The sequence below is a fragment of the Camellia sinensis genome, chromosome 6 (genome assembly GCF_055761805.1).
Source record: "Camellia sinensis isolate YWXY chromosome 6, ASM5576180v1, whole genome shotgun sequence".
In the NCBI taxonomy this organism is placed as follows: Eukaryota; Viridiplantae; Streptophyta; class Magnoliopsida; order Ericales; family Theaceae; genus Camellia; species Camellia sinensis.
Genome location: NC_138966.1, coordinates 204,185,266 through 204,198,546, shown reverse-complemented (window position 1 = coordinate 204,198,546; position 13,281 = coordinate 204,185,266). Strand labels below are relative to the sequence as shown.

The 13,281-nt window shown below is 33.2% G+C and overlaps 1 long non-coding RNA gene across 1 annotated transcript; it reads left to right on the top strand.

The window, feature by feature from the left end:
* The first annotated feature begins 5,415 nt into the window (after nucleotides 1-5,415).
* On the top strand, nucleotides 5,416-6,515 carry LOC145792218 (uncharacterized). The gene is made up of 2 exons (XR_014331607.1): nucleotides 5,416-5,557; nucleotides 6,324-6,515. It is a non-coding gene; the product is annotated as an uncharacterized LOC145792218 (long non-coding RNA).
* Nucleotides 6,516-13,281: the final 6,766 nt, after the last annotated feature.

Genomic DNA, 13,281 nt, shown 5'->3' with positions numbered 1-13,281 from the left:
AAGACAAAATTTAAATTATTTATCGATTTGTGCTAGTCATCCTTACATAAGAGTCATGCTAAGTTTCTTTGTATCATTCTAATTTTTTCATGACATTATCTTTTAATTAAGTTACTAATAAATGAACTATTCTTATTATAATTTGAAAGGTTGTTTGGTAACTCCTACAAAAGTGTACTTTAATTTTTTTTTTTTGTCTTTTTTTATCACATCATCTCTTTACTTTTTTATATATATTTTCATGAAAATTCAAAAAATATACTTATTTAACACTTCCCAAACAGTTATTAGAATTGTTATAGCTTTGCTTAGTTATTCAAAACTAATTACAGTTTATTTAAGATATTGAACAAAAGCAAGCAAATTGACACCTTTAGAAAATCATTGCCATGGTTATATTAAAAAACAAGTGTCATTAAGATTAAATTTTGATTAAAAAATTTAGCAAGAAATTGTGGAAGGAATAAAAAAATCGATGGAAACATGACAAAATTATAAATTGTATCTTCATTGACTTTTCCCTTTATTTTTTAATTTTTCTCCCTAAATCTCCTCTTAAATTATTGAACCAAACACAATTTAAAACAAAAATTCGCAAGTTGATAATAATGTTGTATCACTGTTATACTAAAGTTTTTAATAAAAACAAAATCATTGATGACATTGTTATCCGTTGCCAGAGTATCCAATGATAAAGGAGTTGAGGAAATGGTAGGAATTTGAATTCAAACTAAAATTGTGAATGAAGAGCGAGGATGATCAAAAGAGAAAGCAACACATCGAAATGGGGAACCAAAATCTTAAACAACAATCATAGCACTTAAATAAATGAATTCAAAATGCAACTGGTTTTGCAAGTGGAGCCAGCCACAGATAGTCCCCACACATGAAGAATAGTTGGTAATTAAAAGTATGAATATAATCATGTTATGTTGGCTCTGAACACAGAGGTGCTGGGATTGGATTATTAGTCTATTTGGACTAATAGTCCATTGTTTTGTTCAAACTTTTGACCCCGGACTATTAACCTCAAATTCATTGGACAATTGTGTCCCATGGAGGAAGGTGGCACACAAATGGAGGGATAAGTGGAGATATGGGATTAGTGGTGAAATGACTATTTTGATTCTCTACTATTTAATTATGTATTATATTTAGTAAAATTTAATAAACTTTAAATGTCTCAATTGAAAAATAAAATAATTTTATTTAATTTTTATTGATGTTTTATTTATTTAATTTTTTTAAATATTTTTTTTTAGATATTTTATTGATTTTTATCTTAAAATTTTGTTTATCTTAAAATTTTGTTTATATTTTATTTAATTCCATTATTTAAATTTTAATAGATGTTTTACTTAATTTCATTATTTAATTATTATTAGTTTTTAAAATAAATTTATTTAAAATTGTAATTAAAAAAATAACATATATTGTTTATTGATATTTTATTTATTTAATTTTTTAAAAATAAATTTATTTAATTGTGCAAAAAATAAAATAAAATAATTTTTTATTTAATCTAATTAAAAATAATTGAAATATTAAAGATATGTTTAATATTGCTATTACTTAGTAAATAATTAAAAAGGATAAAATAGTCATTTGAACATTTATCTTTCTCCATAATATTCCAAATAGACATAGAATTCATAACTTACCTAACCAAATAGTCATTTTCTAACATTTAATCACATGACTAAACAAAAATAGGATACAAATTTAGTTTAACCAAATAGTCGGGGGTAGGGGTGGGCAACGGTTTATCCGATCTGCAAAACCCTCCCAACCCGCCCAAACCACATACAAATGGACGGTTTCGCAAACACAATGAGGGCGGATACAGTTTGGAATATGGCATGTTTGCGGGTTGCAGGTGAGTTGCGGGTTTAACCCGCACGCACCCGCAAGAACTCGTCCGCACTTTTTATTTTTATTATTAATCTTAGCTGTTGATTTCATTCCTATATCCTATCTAGATATTTTTGCCAAAAACAAAACACCCTTTGTTCTTTGAACTTACTTTAACATTACATTTGCTAATAGTATTATATTAACAGAAACTGAATAAATTCTGATCATATTATTATTGTTTCATAACTAAACTTGTCATGGATGAAGTGTGATTTGGAATTTTAAATTTCTTAATAAATATAGAGTTCTAGTTTAGGATTTTGAAATATGTGCTTGTGTTAGTTTATGATTTAATTTAAGATTTAAATGATTTGTTTGTGTTACGAATCGATTTTGTTGTGTTTTTAATTTGATAAGTTTTAATTCATTAATTATTAATGTTAGAGCATGTTAGAATATGGGGGGAAAATGACCTAAAATAAATATTTATAAAATGGGAAGGAAAAAAAAAAAAAAAACTTAAAAATAATTTTTTGAAGAAAAAAATCCAATCCGCAAACCGCCAGCATATCCGCGAACCCTATCCGCACAAACCGCACTGCAGGCGGTTGCGGCTTGACTTTTTTCCAAACCGCATAGATACGGGCTTGTCCAAACTGATCCTCAAACTGTCCAAATTTGAACCACGAACACCCCTAGTCGAGGGTGTGTTTGTTTGGACAAAATAGATAATGGGGGATTGGAATCCATCAGACTATTAGTCATGGAATACATTATCTCTGGACTGTTAGTTCGGTGGTTGGATTGGATTTGTATCCCATATTTATTTAATAATGAGATTATATGTCAAGAAATGACTATTTGATTGGATAGGATATGAATCCTATGTTTGTCTGGAATATTACGGAGAATGATAAATATTTAAATGACTATTTTACCCTTTTCAATTATTTACTGTAATAGCAATATTAAACATATTTTTAATATTTTAATTATTTTTAATTAGATTAAATAAAATTTTATTTTATTTTATTTTTTACACAATTTTTAAAAAAATTGAAAATTAAATAAATTAAATATCAATAAAAATATATGTTATTTTTTTAATTAAAATTTTAAATAATTTTATTTAAAAAATAATAATTATTAAATAATAAATAAAATAAAATATAAACAATATTTTAAAATAAAACATCAATAAAAAATTTATAAAAAAATTATTTTAAAAAATTAAATAAATAAAACATCAATAAAATTATATAAAATTATTTTAATTTTAAATTGATTCATTTAAATTTTATTGAATTTTACTAAACATAACACATAATTAAATAGTAGAAGATCAAAATAGTCATTTCGCCACCTAATCTAATATCTCCCTTATCCCTCCATTTATGTCACATCCCCCCATGGGACACAATAGTTCAATGGATTTGAGACTAATAGTCTGATGCCAAAATTTTGAACCAAACAACGAACTATTAGTCCAGATGGACTCGTAATTCAATCTCACCCCTCAATCCCTCAAAACAAACACCACCACCAACAGAGAATATGGTGAGAATTTAAATACACATTTTTTTAAAAAACAAAATGTTTCACAAATAAAATTTTTGTATAGAAACTTGTTTAAAAGTTGTTTGGAGTGTTTATTTTTTTATCTTTTTTTAATCATGTCATCTCCCTATTTTTTTTATACATTTTTTTTTATAAAAAATTAAAAAATACACTTGCTTAAATTATCATATGACTGTGCATTTTATATCGAGTCATAAAAACAACGACGTCATTCTTTTATAATAATTTTGTGCAAATATTTTGTTACTCTTTAAAAAATTCAATATCTTAGGTAAATTCTATAAAGAAATTGTTTTGCAAGCTTAACTTAAGTTTTTCTTTAGAGCACGTTTGGGAAGTTGAGATTTAGGTTTTTGTTTTGTTAAAATAGTCACAAAAAAATAAAATAAGTTTTTTAATCCAATAAGATGAAACACCATATCCAATTTATAATTATTATATTATTTTTCTAAAAAAAAAGTCAAAAAAATCCTTCCCAAACAATGTTTTTTAGCTCCAGGCTAAAATAGCTAAAAAACCAACTCACTTCCCAAACGAATCCTTAAGGCTTGGTTTGGAAAAAACGGGTTGGGTTGGGTTGGGTTGGGTTTGGGTAAGGGTGTAAATTTGGTTCGGTTCGGCTTGTATCGGGTCTTGCGAGCTCCTACCAAACTTCGGGTGTGAGAACCCGAATATAAAAATTAAGTAAATAATTAGATAATAATAATATTTCAATCTCAAATATTTTGGTGGTGAATTCTAAGGTGCAAATTAAATATTATTGGAGGATATTTTAATTAATTTTAAACCAAAAATAAATTTATGGTGAAAGTCATTGATTTAGAAGCAAGATTTATTATTAAAAAAAAATGGAGAAGAGGGTGTGACTTGAACTCTAGACCACAAAATTAATAAGTTAGACTCTTACCATTTGAATTGCATGTAACTTATATATGTATTTTGTATATTTATCTATCTATTTGACCTAAGTGTGCCTACCACTAGTATAAAATAAAATAAACACAAACCCTAACTCTTGTTATAATTGTTTTCCACAACACTAGCAGCCCTAGCAACCATGGGTTTATGAAGGAAAGAGAGGGGTTTTTCAATCATCAAGATTATTGTTGTAGCCAAGAATGAGAGCTTTGGGTGTGTTGTGCTGTGTGGCCTCCTAGGTTTTCTTCTCTTCTTTCTTTGTTCTTTATCCTAATAATATTGTTATTTAATTCATTGATGGAGAGATTGTAGGTGTATGTATTTTGTGTATATATATATGCTGTTAAGAAATCTGAGGAGTTAAATTGATGTATAAAGAATGAGTGTAATTCTTAGTTCAAAAATTCTGCACCGAATCGCAAACTTTAAAAATCAAGAAACCAAATCAAACGGATGAATTTTAATCTGAAATTTTTACAGTAGATCAATTACATATTGAATTGCATATCTGATTTTTTTCATAATTTTTGGGAGTCAAAATCGATATAAATTGAGGTATTCAAATCTGTCCAGGAAACCAGTCCGAAACAGTAAATTCGGGATTGTTGTTCTCTTTGGGTATAAATCCAAAAATTATCAAATTAGTGTCATTAGAACCGGTTACGAGACTAGTTTCGTATGTTTTTTTCCTTGCATTGATTGCTCGTGTATATTAAGAGAACCGTCAATTTCTTTAAAGTGCTGCAGAAAACAACCTGTTTGGATATAATAAATTGTAGAAAATTATTTTGATAAGCAAATCAAGTGAAACCAATTGGGTTTGAAACTTAGGATATATTAGATCATATCTGGAGGTTATTGGAATTTTTCGAATAGCGTGGAGTGGGTTTTGTAATTTTCAAAGTTAGCGAATAGATTGAGAAAACTTGTTTAAAACACTGTTTCATCTTAAAGTTATTTTTAGTTAAGTTTCGATCAGAATCTATGTCTTGGGTGATTTTAGACCTTGAAGAATATGAACTTAGGTAATATTGAAGAGTAACGGTGAGTTGAGTTGAGCCGTGTTAGTGCGTTTTAGTTTGAGGTTACTTAGTTCCTATTTTTTTTAGTATTTTTAAATTAGTTGTGACGCGTAGTTTTTATACTTGGTTCAGGCCACTAGTTGGACTTTTACACTCTATTCGAGGATTATATTATTGCGTTTCAGGTGAGTAGTTTCATGCTACATATTTTTATAAATGTTCCCCTACCCTGAACTGTTGGAAAAATTAAATTGTTGTTTCATGATTAAACTGTTTTGATAAATTATTATATTATCAATTGAATCAAATTATTTCTAAAACATGTGTGAACTTGGCATACTGTAAACTATTTGTTTTGGTCTCATGTTTATAATGATGAACTACCATGTTTTGCGAAACTGATGTGTATTGATTATTGGGACCATGTGTGTATTTAGTCTAGGGAAATTATTCCACTGTGTGTGGTGACTCTGGCCACTAGGGAACAGATCCGGGTTGGGCCGTGATGACTCTAGTGCTCAATGATTGTAAGGAACAGACCTTTAAAAACAACTAGGTGACCTTCAATCGGATCGTCTTTGAGAAAAGGCACAGGTGCCACCCTGAGGATGACTCTTAGTTCGGTATTGGATCCAACGGGGCTTATAGCCTGAGAAATGTGTGGCAGATTATTTGTTTTTATTGGTACCCAAAAAATTATTGGTGTTCATGTTATAATCTGTTTTAAATGAAAAATGTCGTTTATCATGTTCTTGCGAGACATGAGTATTTTAAGTGTTGAATTGTGGAACCTTCTTTTTGAAACAGATTGTATTTACCAAACTGTATGCCAATCTAGTTTCTGTGATATATATCTTATTTTGGAATTGAACCCTGTTTTCAAAACTGTATTTACTATCCATGTTGCTACTCACTGAGCTATCAGCTGACTTAGTTGTTTACCATTTCCAGGTGTTAGAAGGACTTAGAGTGGACTCATGGCATAGCGGGGACTCAATTGCATGGACCTCTAGGGCATTCCTTTAGTTTAGAGTGTTATGTCAAGTTTGCGCATATTTATATTTATTCTTATCGAAGTTCATTTAGGATTATTTTTTATATGTGGGTTATTTATATCCCATAAGTTTGGATGGCTTTTGATTACGGTTGATTTTGCCGTTTATAATTGTGGCATGTCTGGATTGAGTTTTGGTTATTTATTATTAGACTATTGTTCAGTTGTTCAATGTGATTGGATTCGTGTTTAGGCTTACGTGTGCCTTGGGCTAAGTCCCTGTGGGCCACGGCCGGTCATGCCCGGATTTGGGGTGTGACATCGGGTCGGCTCACGAGCCAAAAAATTAGGTCCAGGCCCAAGTCCGGGGGGATATTTGGGCCTCGGGCTTGGGCTAGCCTAATCTTTTTTTTTTAATTTTTTGTTTCTACAAAAAATTTATTATTTTCTATTAAAAAAGACACTAGACCTCGGCCGACCCGGACGGGCTTTGGGACGAGCCTTAAAGTGGACCTTAAGCAGGCCGATGGACTGGGCAACGGGGCGGCCCACAAGCCAAACCGGGCTTCAAAATGATGGCCCAAGGGCTCGAGCTGGGGCCCGAACAGGCCTAAACAGATTGGGCTTACCTCGAGTAGCAGACCATTTATACACTCCTAGGTTTGGGACTATTTTAGTCATAATAGGCTTTTTAGCCCAATAAGTCAAAATATCACATCCAACCCATAATCATTACATTATTTCTCTTACAAAAAGTCAAAAAAAGTTAAAAAGTCCTTCATAAATAAGACTTTTTAGCTATAGACTAAAATAGCTAAAAAGTCAACCTAATTTCCAAAAGAATCCAAACAAATGTGGGGGGCCAACAAGTTCAAATTAATAATTAACAACTTCAGGCTATGTTTGGCATAGACTATTTGGATTAAATAGTCATAAAAAGACAAAATAAGTTAAAAAGCCAATGAAACAAAATGTCATATCCAAACCATAATCATTTCAGTTTTTCTCTCACAAAAGTCAAAAAAATCAAAAAGTCTATCATAAGCTAGACTCTTTAGCTCCAAGCTAAAATAACAAAAAAATGAAAATGTCAAAAAATCAACACACGTCTAAAACGAATGCTTTAATTAAAGAGGTAGAGCTTAACGGCCAAGCACCCTTTATATTTAAATTTTTGTTCATTTATTACAAAGGAAAACGGTTTTCAACTCGAATTTTGTCCCCCCGAACAGCCTGAATCCCAAAAAAAAATCATTTTCAATCTCATCTCATCCTCAACACTCTCTCTCATCTCTCAACTCTTCAAATCCTCCATAGTCACGATTAACTGTTTACAAACCCATATCATTTGGAGAAGCGATTCAACAGTAGAACCGCGATTCAACTTGTCTATGAAACCCATCTCTCATTCGAAGCTACGATTCAAGGAATATGTTATTGATGTTGTTGGGTATACCTCCTTATTGGAGTGTAGGACCCAATTGGTTTATTAAAAGAGTTTTAATTTGGTTTGGTTTAGGTATAATATATTTTTATAAATTATATCTAATTTTGTGGAGACCCAATTCAATTTAGATACAATTAGGGTTTGATTACAAAACCTAAGATTCAATAATAATATATATATATATATATATATATATATTATTTTGTTGCTCTTCCAAGGTGCTGCGGCTGCTACAAGTTGTATTGATTAAAAAATCAATTTGGTGGGTTAACAGAGTTTATTCATATTTTTTTTGGTGAGATAGTCCTTGTGGAAACATCAATTCAGCGCTCTGTTTCGGCTTGGGTAATCAATTCAGTGGCAGCAAATTGGTTAAGGTGTGGATCTTCGGTTAGTTGCTCTGTTTCGGCTGATTTTGGTTCTTTTTTTTAGGTCTTCTTCATTTTTGGTTTCAGAAGATTTTGGTTCATCTATTTTGTGAGATCTTTCCTCTTTGTTTATTTGTGATTATTTGGAATTCACCTAAGGGTGGTTTTGTGAGACTATTGGTGTCTCGTTTGTAATCGTTTGAAAACTCTTTGGTTGATAGTGGAATCGGATTTCGATCCCGTGGACGTACCTTACATTGAGGGAACCACGTAAAAATTCTTGTGTTGCTTTTGATTTAATTTTTCCGCATTAGTTTTTATTCTCATTGATTGATTTACTTGTGGGGAATCACATATTTTCCCTAACAACTGGTATCAGAGCTTACGGTTTATTTGAGTTTATTTATTTGTATAAATCAATTGAGGGGAATGTGAGTCGTATGTCTAGCTTCAATGAAAGCAATTGGGTAACTTGGAAAACTAAAATTGAGGACCTATTATTTTGTAAAGATTTGCATGGACCCACTGAGGGTGATAGTGGCAAACCCGATGGTATGAAAGATGATGAATGGAATAGGCTTAATCGAAAAGCCGTTGGTGTTATCCGTCAATGGATCGATGACAGTGTATTTCATCATGTTGCTACTGAAACTTCGGCACATGATTTATAAAAAAAATTAAAGAGTGTTTATGATAGAAAATCAGCCACAAATAAAGCCTTTCTATTTCGTAAGTTGGTTAATTTAAAATATACAGATGACAGCCTCATTCCAGAACATTTGAATGAAATAAAAAGTATTGTTAACCAACTTGCTTATATGAAAATTATTTTTGATGATGAGTTACAGGCTTTGATGCTACTTAGTTCTTTGCCCGAAAGTTTGGAGACTTTGGTTATGACCGTTAGTAATTCAGCGCCCGATGGAGTTGTCACAATGGGCCAAGTCACTAGTAACCTGTTGAATAAAGAAAGTAGAAGAAAATCAGCGGGTTCCTCTCATTCAGAAGCATTCGTTGTGAGAGGCCGAAGCAAAATAAAGGGGATGAGTAAGACTCCTCATGATCGTGATCAAAGCCGTGACAAATCAAAAGATGGTTCTTTTTCAAAGAAAGACATTGAGTGCTATTACTACCATGAGAAAGGGCACATGAAGCAAGATGCCGAAAGCTCAAGAACAAGGAGAAAATGTGTGACAAAAGTGTGGATAAGAAGTAAGAAGACACAACGGCAGTTACTACCGATGATCTCATGGTCGTTTGTGAAGATGATTGCATCAATTTTGTGGGCCAAGAGAGCAATTGGATGATTGATTCCGGTGCTTATTTTCATGTGACTTCTCGAGTTGATTTCTTCACTACCTACACCAAAGGAGATTATGGTTCTGTTCGAATGGGTAATGAAGGTTTGTCCAAGATTATCGGCATGGGTGATGTTTGCTTGGAAATAAATTTGGGCTGCAAGTTGTTGCTTAAAGATGTGAAGCATGTACCTGACATTCGCCTCAATTTGATCTCTATCGGGAAGCTAGATGATGAAAGCTTCAACAACAAATTTGGTAATGAAATATGGAAGCTCACAAAGGGTTCTTTGGTGGTGGCTAAGTGCAAGAAGACTCATACACTTTATTCGATATAAGGAAAAATTTGTAAAGGTGTTATCAGTGCACTTGAAGATGATACTTCTACTGAATTGTGGCACAAGCGACTTGCGCACATGAGTGAAAATGGGCTGCAAGTTTTGTTCAAGAAAGAGCTTCTACCCGATTTGGAAGGTACACATCTTAAAACTTGTGTTCATTGTTTGGCGGGTAAACAACATAGAGTTTCTTTTCATAAAAATGTTGCTTCTAGAAAAGAAAATGTTTTGGAATTGATTCATTCGGATGTTTGTGGTCCTTTGAAAGTTTTAACACATAGTGGTGCACTTTATTTTGTTACTTTCATTGATGATTATTCAAGGAAAGTTTGGGCTTTTCTACTAAAAACTAAAGATCAAGTTTTAGAAGTATTTAAGCATTTTCAGGCCATGGTTGAAAGAGAAACATGGCAGAAATTGAAGTGCATCTGATCAGACAATGGTGGTGAATACATTGGGCCATTTGATGAGTATTGTCACAGCCAAGGTATTCGGTACCAAAAGATAGTTAAGAAGACTCCTCAACAAAATGGCGTTGCCGAGAGGATGAACCGCACCATTGTGGAAAGAACAAGGTGTTTGCTTTCACAAGCTAAATTACCAAGATCTTTTTGGGGTGACGCAATGAAGACAGCAGTTGATGTGATCAATTTGTCTCATTCCTATCCTTTGAATGGTGATGTTCCAGAAAGAGTTTGGACCGGCAAAGATGTATCTTATGAGCACTTGAGAATGTTTGGTTGCCGAGCTTTTGTTCACATTCCAAAAGATGAGAGGTCCAAGCTTGATAGCAAGTCAAGACAATGTATTTTTCTTGGCTATGGGTGTGATGAATTCGGGTATAGATTGTGGGATCCGGTCGACAAGAAAATCATTCGAAGCCATGATGTTGTGTTCTTAAAGACCAAACAATTGAAGAGTTTGGCAAAGGTGATCAATCGGAGCCAAAAACTAGTGATCTCATTGACATGGATCCATCTCCTTCATCTTCGGTGGATGATGAAAATGGGGGAGATGTGCAGCCACCCATTGAAGATGTAGAGGGTGGTGCTAATTCTAATGAAATTGTGCCAGAAATTGAGGAAGAGCATCCAACTCAAGAATCGCCACCACAACTTGAGTTGAGAAAATCTACAAGGGACCGACAACCTTCAAAAAAGTATCTTCCTAATGAGTTTGTGTTGATTTCTGATCAAGGGGAGACCGAGAGCTACCAAGAAGCAATTGAGCATGCAAAGAAAGGTGATTGGAAAAAGGCCATGGAAGAGGAGATGTATTCCTTACTTGAAAATTACACTTATGATTTAGTGAAGTTGCCTAATGGAATAAAATTTTGAAAAATAAGTTGGTTTTCAAATTGAAGAATGATGGCAAGAATCTAAGGTACAAAGCACGTCTTGTTGTGAAAAGCTTTGGGCAAAAGAAATGTATTGATTTTGATGAAATTTTCTAGCCAGTTGTGAAGATGTCTTCTATTCGGGTTGTACTTGGCATGGCTGCAAGTATGAACCTTGACGTTGAGCAACTTGATGTGAAGACCGCATTTCTTCATGGTGATCTTGAAGAAGAAATTTACATGGAGCAATCGAAGGTTTTGTAGAGAAAGGGAAAGAGAAATTTGTTTGCAAATTGAAGAAAAGTTTGTATGGCCTCAAGCAAGCCCCGCGGCAATGGTACAAAAAATTTGACTCTTTCATGATGAATAATGGTTTTTCTAAAACCACTTCGGACCATTGTGTGTTTGTGAAAAACTTCCCGAATGGCAAATTTATTATTCTTTTGCTTTATGTTGATGACATGTTAATTGTGGTTCAAGATTCTACCATGATTAACAGGTTGAAATTGGAGTTGAACAAGTCTTTTGCAATGAAAGATTTGGGATCGGCAAAGCAAATACTTGGTATGAAAATTATTCGTGATCGCAAAGAGGGGCTGATTTGGTTGTCTCAGGAAAGCTATATTGAGAAAGTTCTTGAGAGGTTCAACATGGATAAAGCAAAGCCGGTTGGTTGTCCACTTGCAGGTCACTTCAAGCTTAGTTCGAATCAATGTCCGACAAGTGAGAAAGACAAGGAAGAGATGTTGAAAATTCCTTATGCTTCAGCAGTTGGTTCTTTGATGTACGCCATGGTTCGTACAAGGCCGGATGTTGCTCACGCCGTTGGTGTGGTGAGTCGTTTTCACTCTAATCCGGGTAAAGAACATTGGGCAGCGGTAAAATGGATTCTAAGGTATCTTCGAGGGACTTCGAAGGTATGTTTGTGTTTTGGGGATGGTAAGCCGATGCTTGATGGGTTCACAGATTCTGACATGGCTGGTGATGTTGATTCTAGGAAATCTACTTCGGGGTATTTGATGACTTTTGCAGGGGGAGCTGTGGCATGGCAATCTAAATTATAAAAAACGTGTTGCTCTCTCAACTACCGAAGCTGAATTTATTGCTATTACAGAAGCTTGCAAAGAAGAGTTATGGTTGAAGAAATTTTTGCAAGAGTTGGGTGTTTGAAGCAAGAAAAGTATGTGCTTTATTATGATAGTCAAAGTGCTATTCACTTGAGTAAAAATTCTACTCTTCATTCGAGATCAAAGCATATTGATGCAAGATACCATTGGATTCGTGATGTGTTAGATTCGAAACTGTTGTAACTCGAAAAGGTTTACACAGATGATAATATTTCGGATATGTTGACTAAGACTTTGTCGAGGGACAAACATTTAAAGTGTCGAACTTTGACGGGTGTGGTTGATCTCTCCATCTAAGTCGGTAGGGGGAGAATTGTTGGGTATACCTCCTTATTGGAGTATGGGACCCAATTGGTTTATTAAAAGAGTTTTAATTTGGTTTGGTTTAGGTATAATATATTTTTATATATTATATCTAATTTTGTGGAGACCCAATTCAATTTGGATACAATTAGGGTTTGATTACAAAACCTAAGATTCAATAATATATATATATATATATTGTTTTGTTGCTCTTCCGAGGTGCTGCGGCTGCTACAAGTTGTATTGATTAAAAAATCAATTTGGTGGGTTAACAAAGTTTATTCATATTTTTTTGGTGAGATAGTCCTTGTGGAAACATCAATTTAGTGCTCTGTTTCGGCTTGGGTAATCAATTCAGTGGCAGCAAATTGGTTAAGGTGTGGATCTTCGGCTAGTTGCTCTGTTTCGGCTGATTTGGGTTCGTTTTTGTGGGTCTTCTTCACTTTTGGTTTCGGAAGATTTTGGTTCATCTATTTAGTGAGGTCTTTCCTCTTTATTTATTTGTGATTATTTGGAATTCACCTAAGGGTGGTTTTGTGAGACCATTGGTGTCTCCTTTGTAATCGTTTGAAAACTCTTTGGTTGATAGTGGAATCGGATGTCGATCCCGTGGACGTACCTCATATTGAGGGAATCACGTAAAAATTCTTGTGTTGCTTTTGATTTAATTTTTCCGCATTAGTTTTTATTCTCATTGA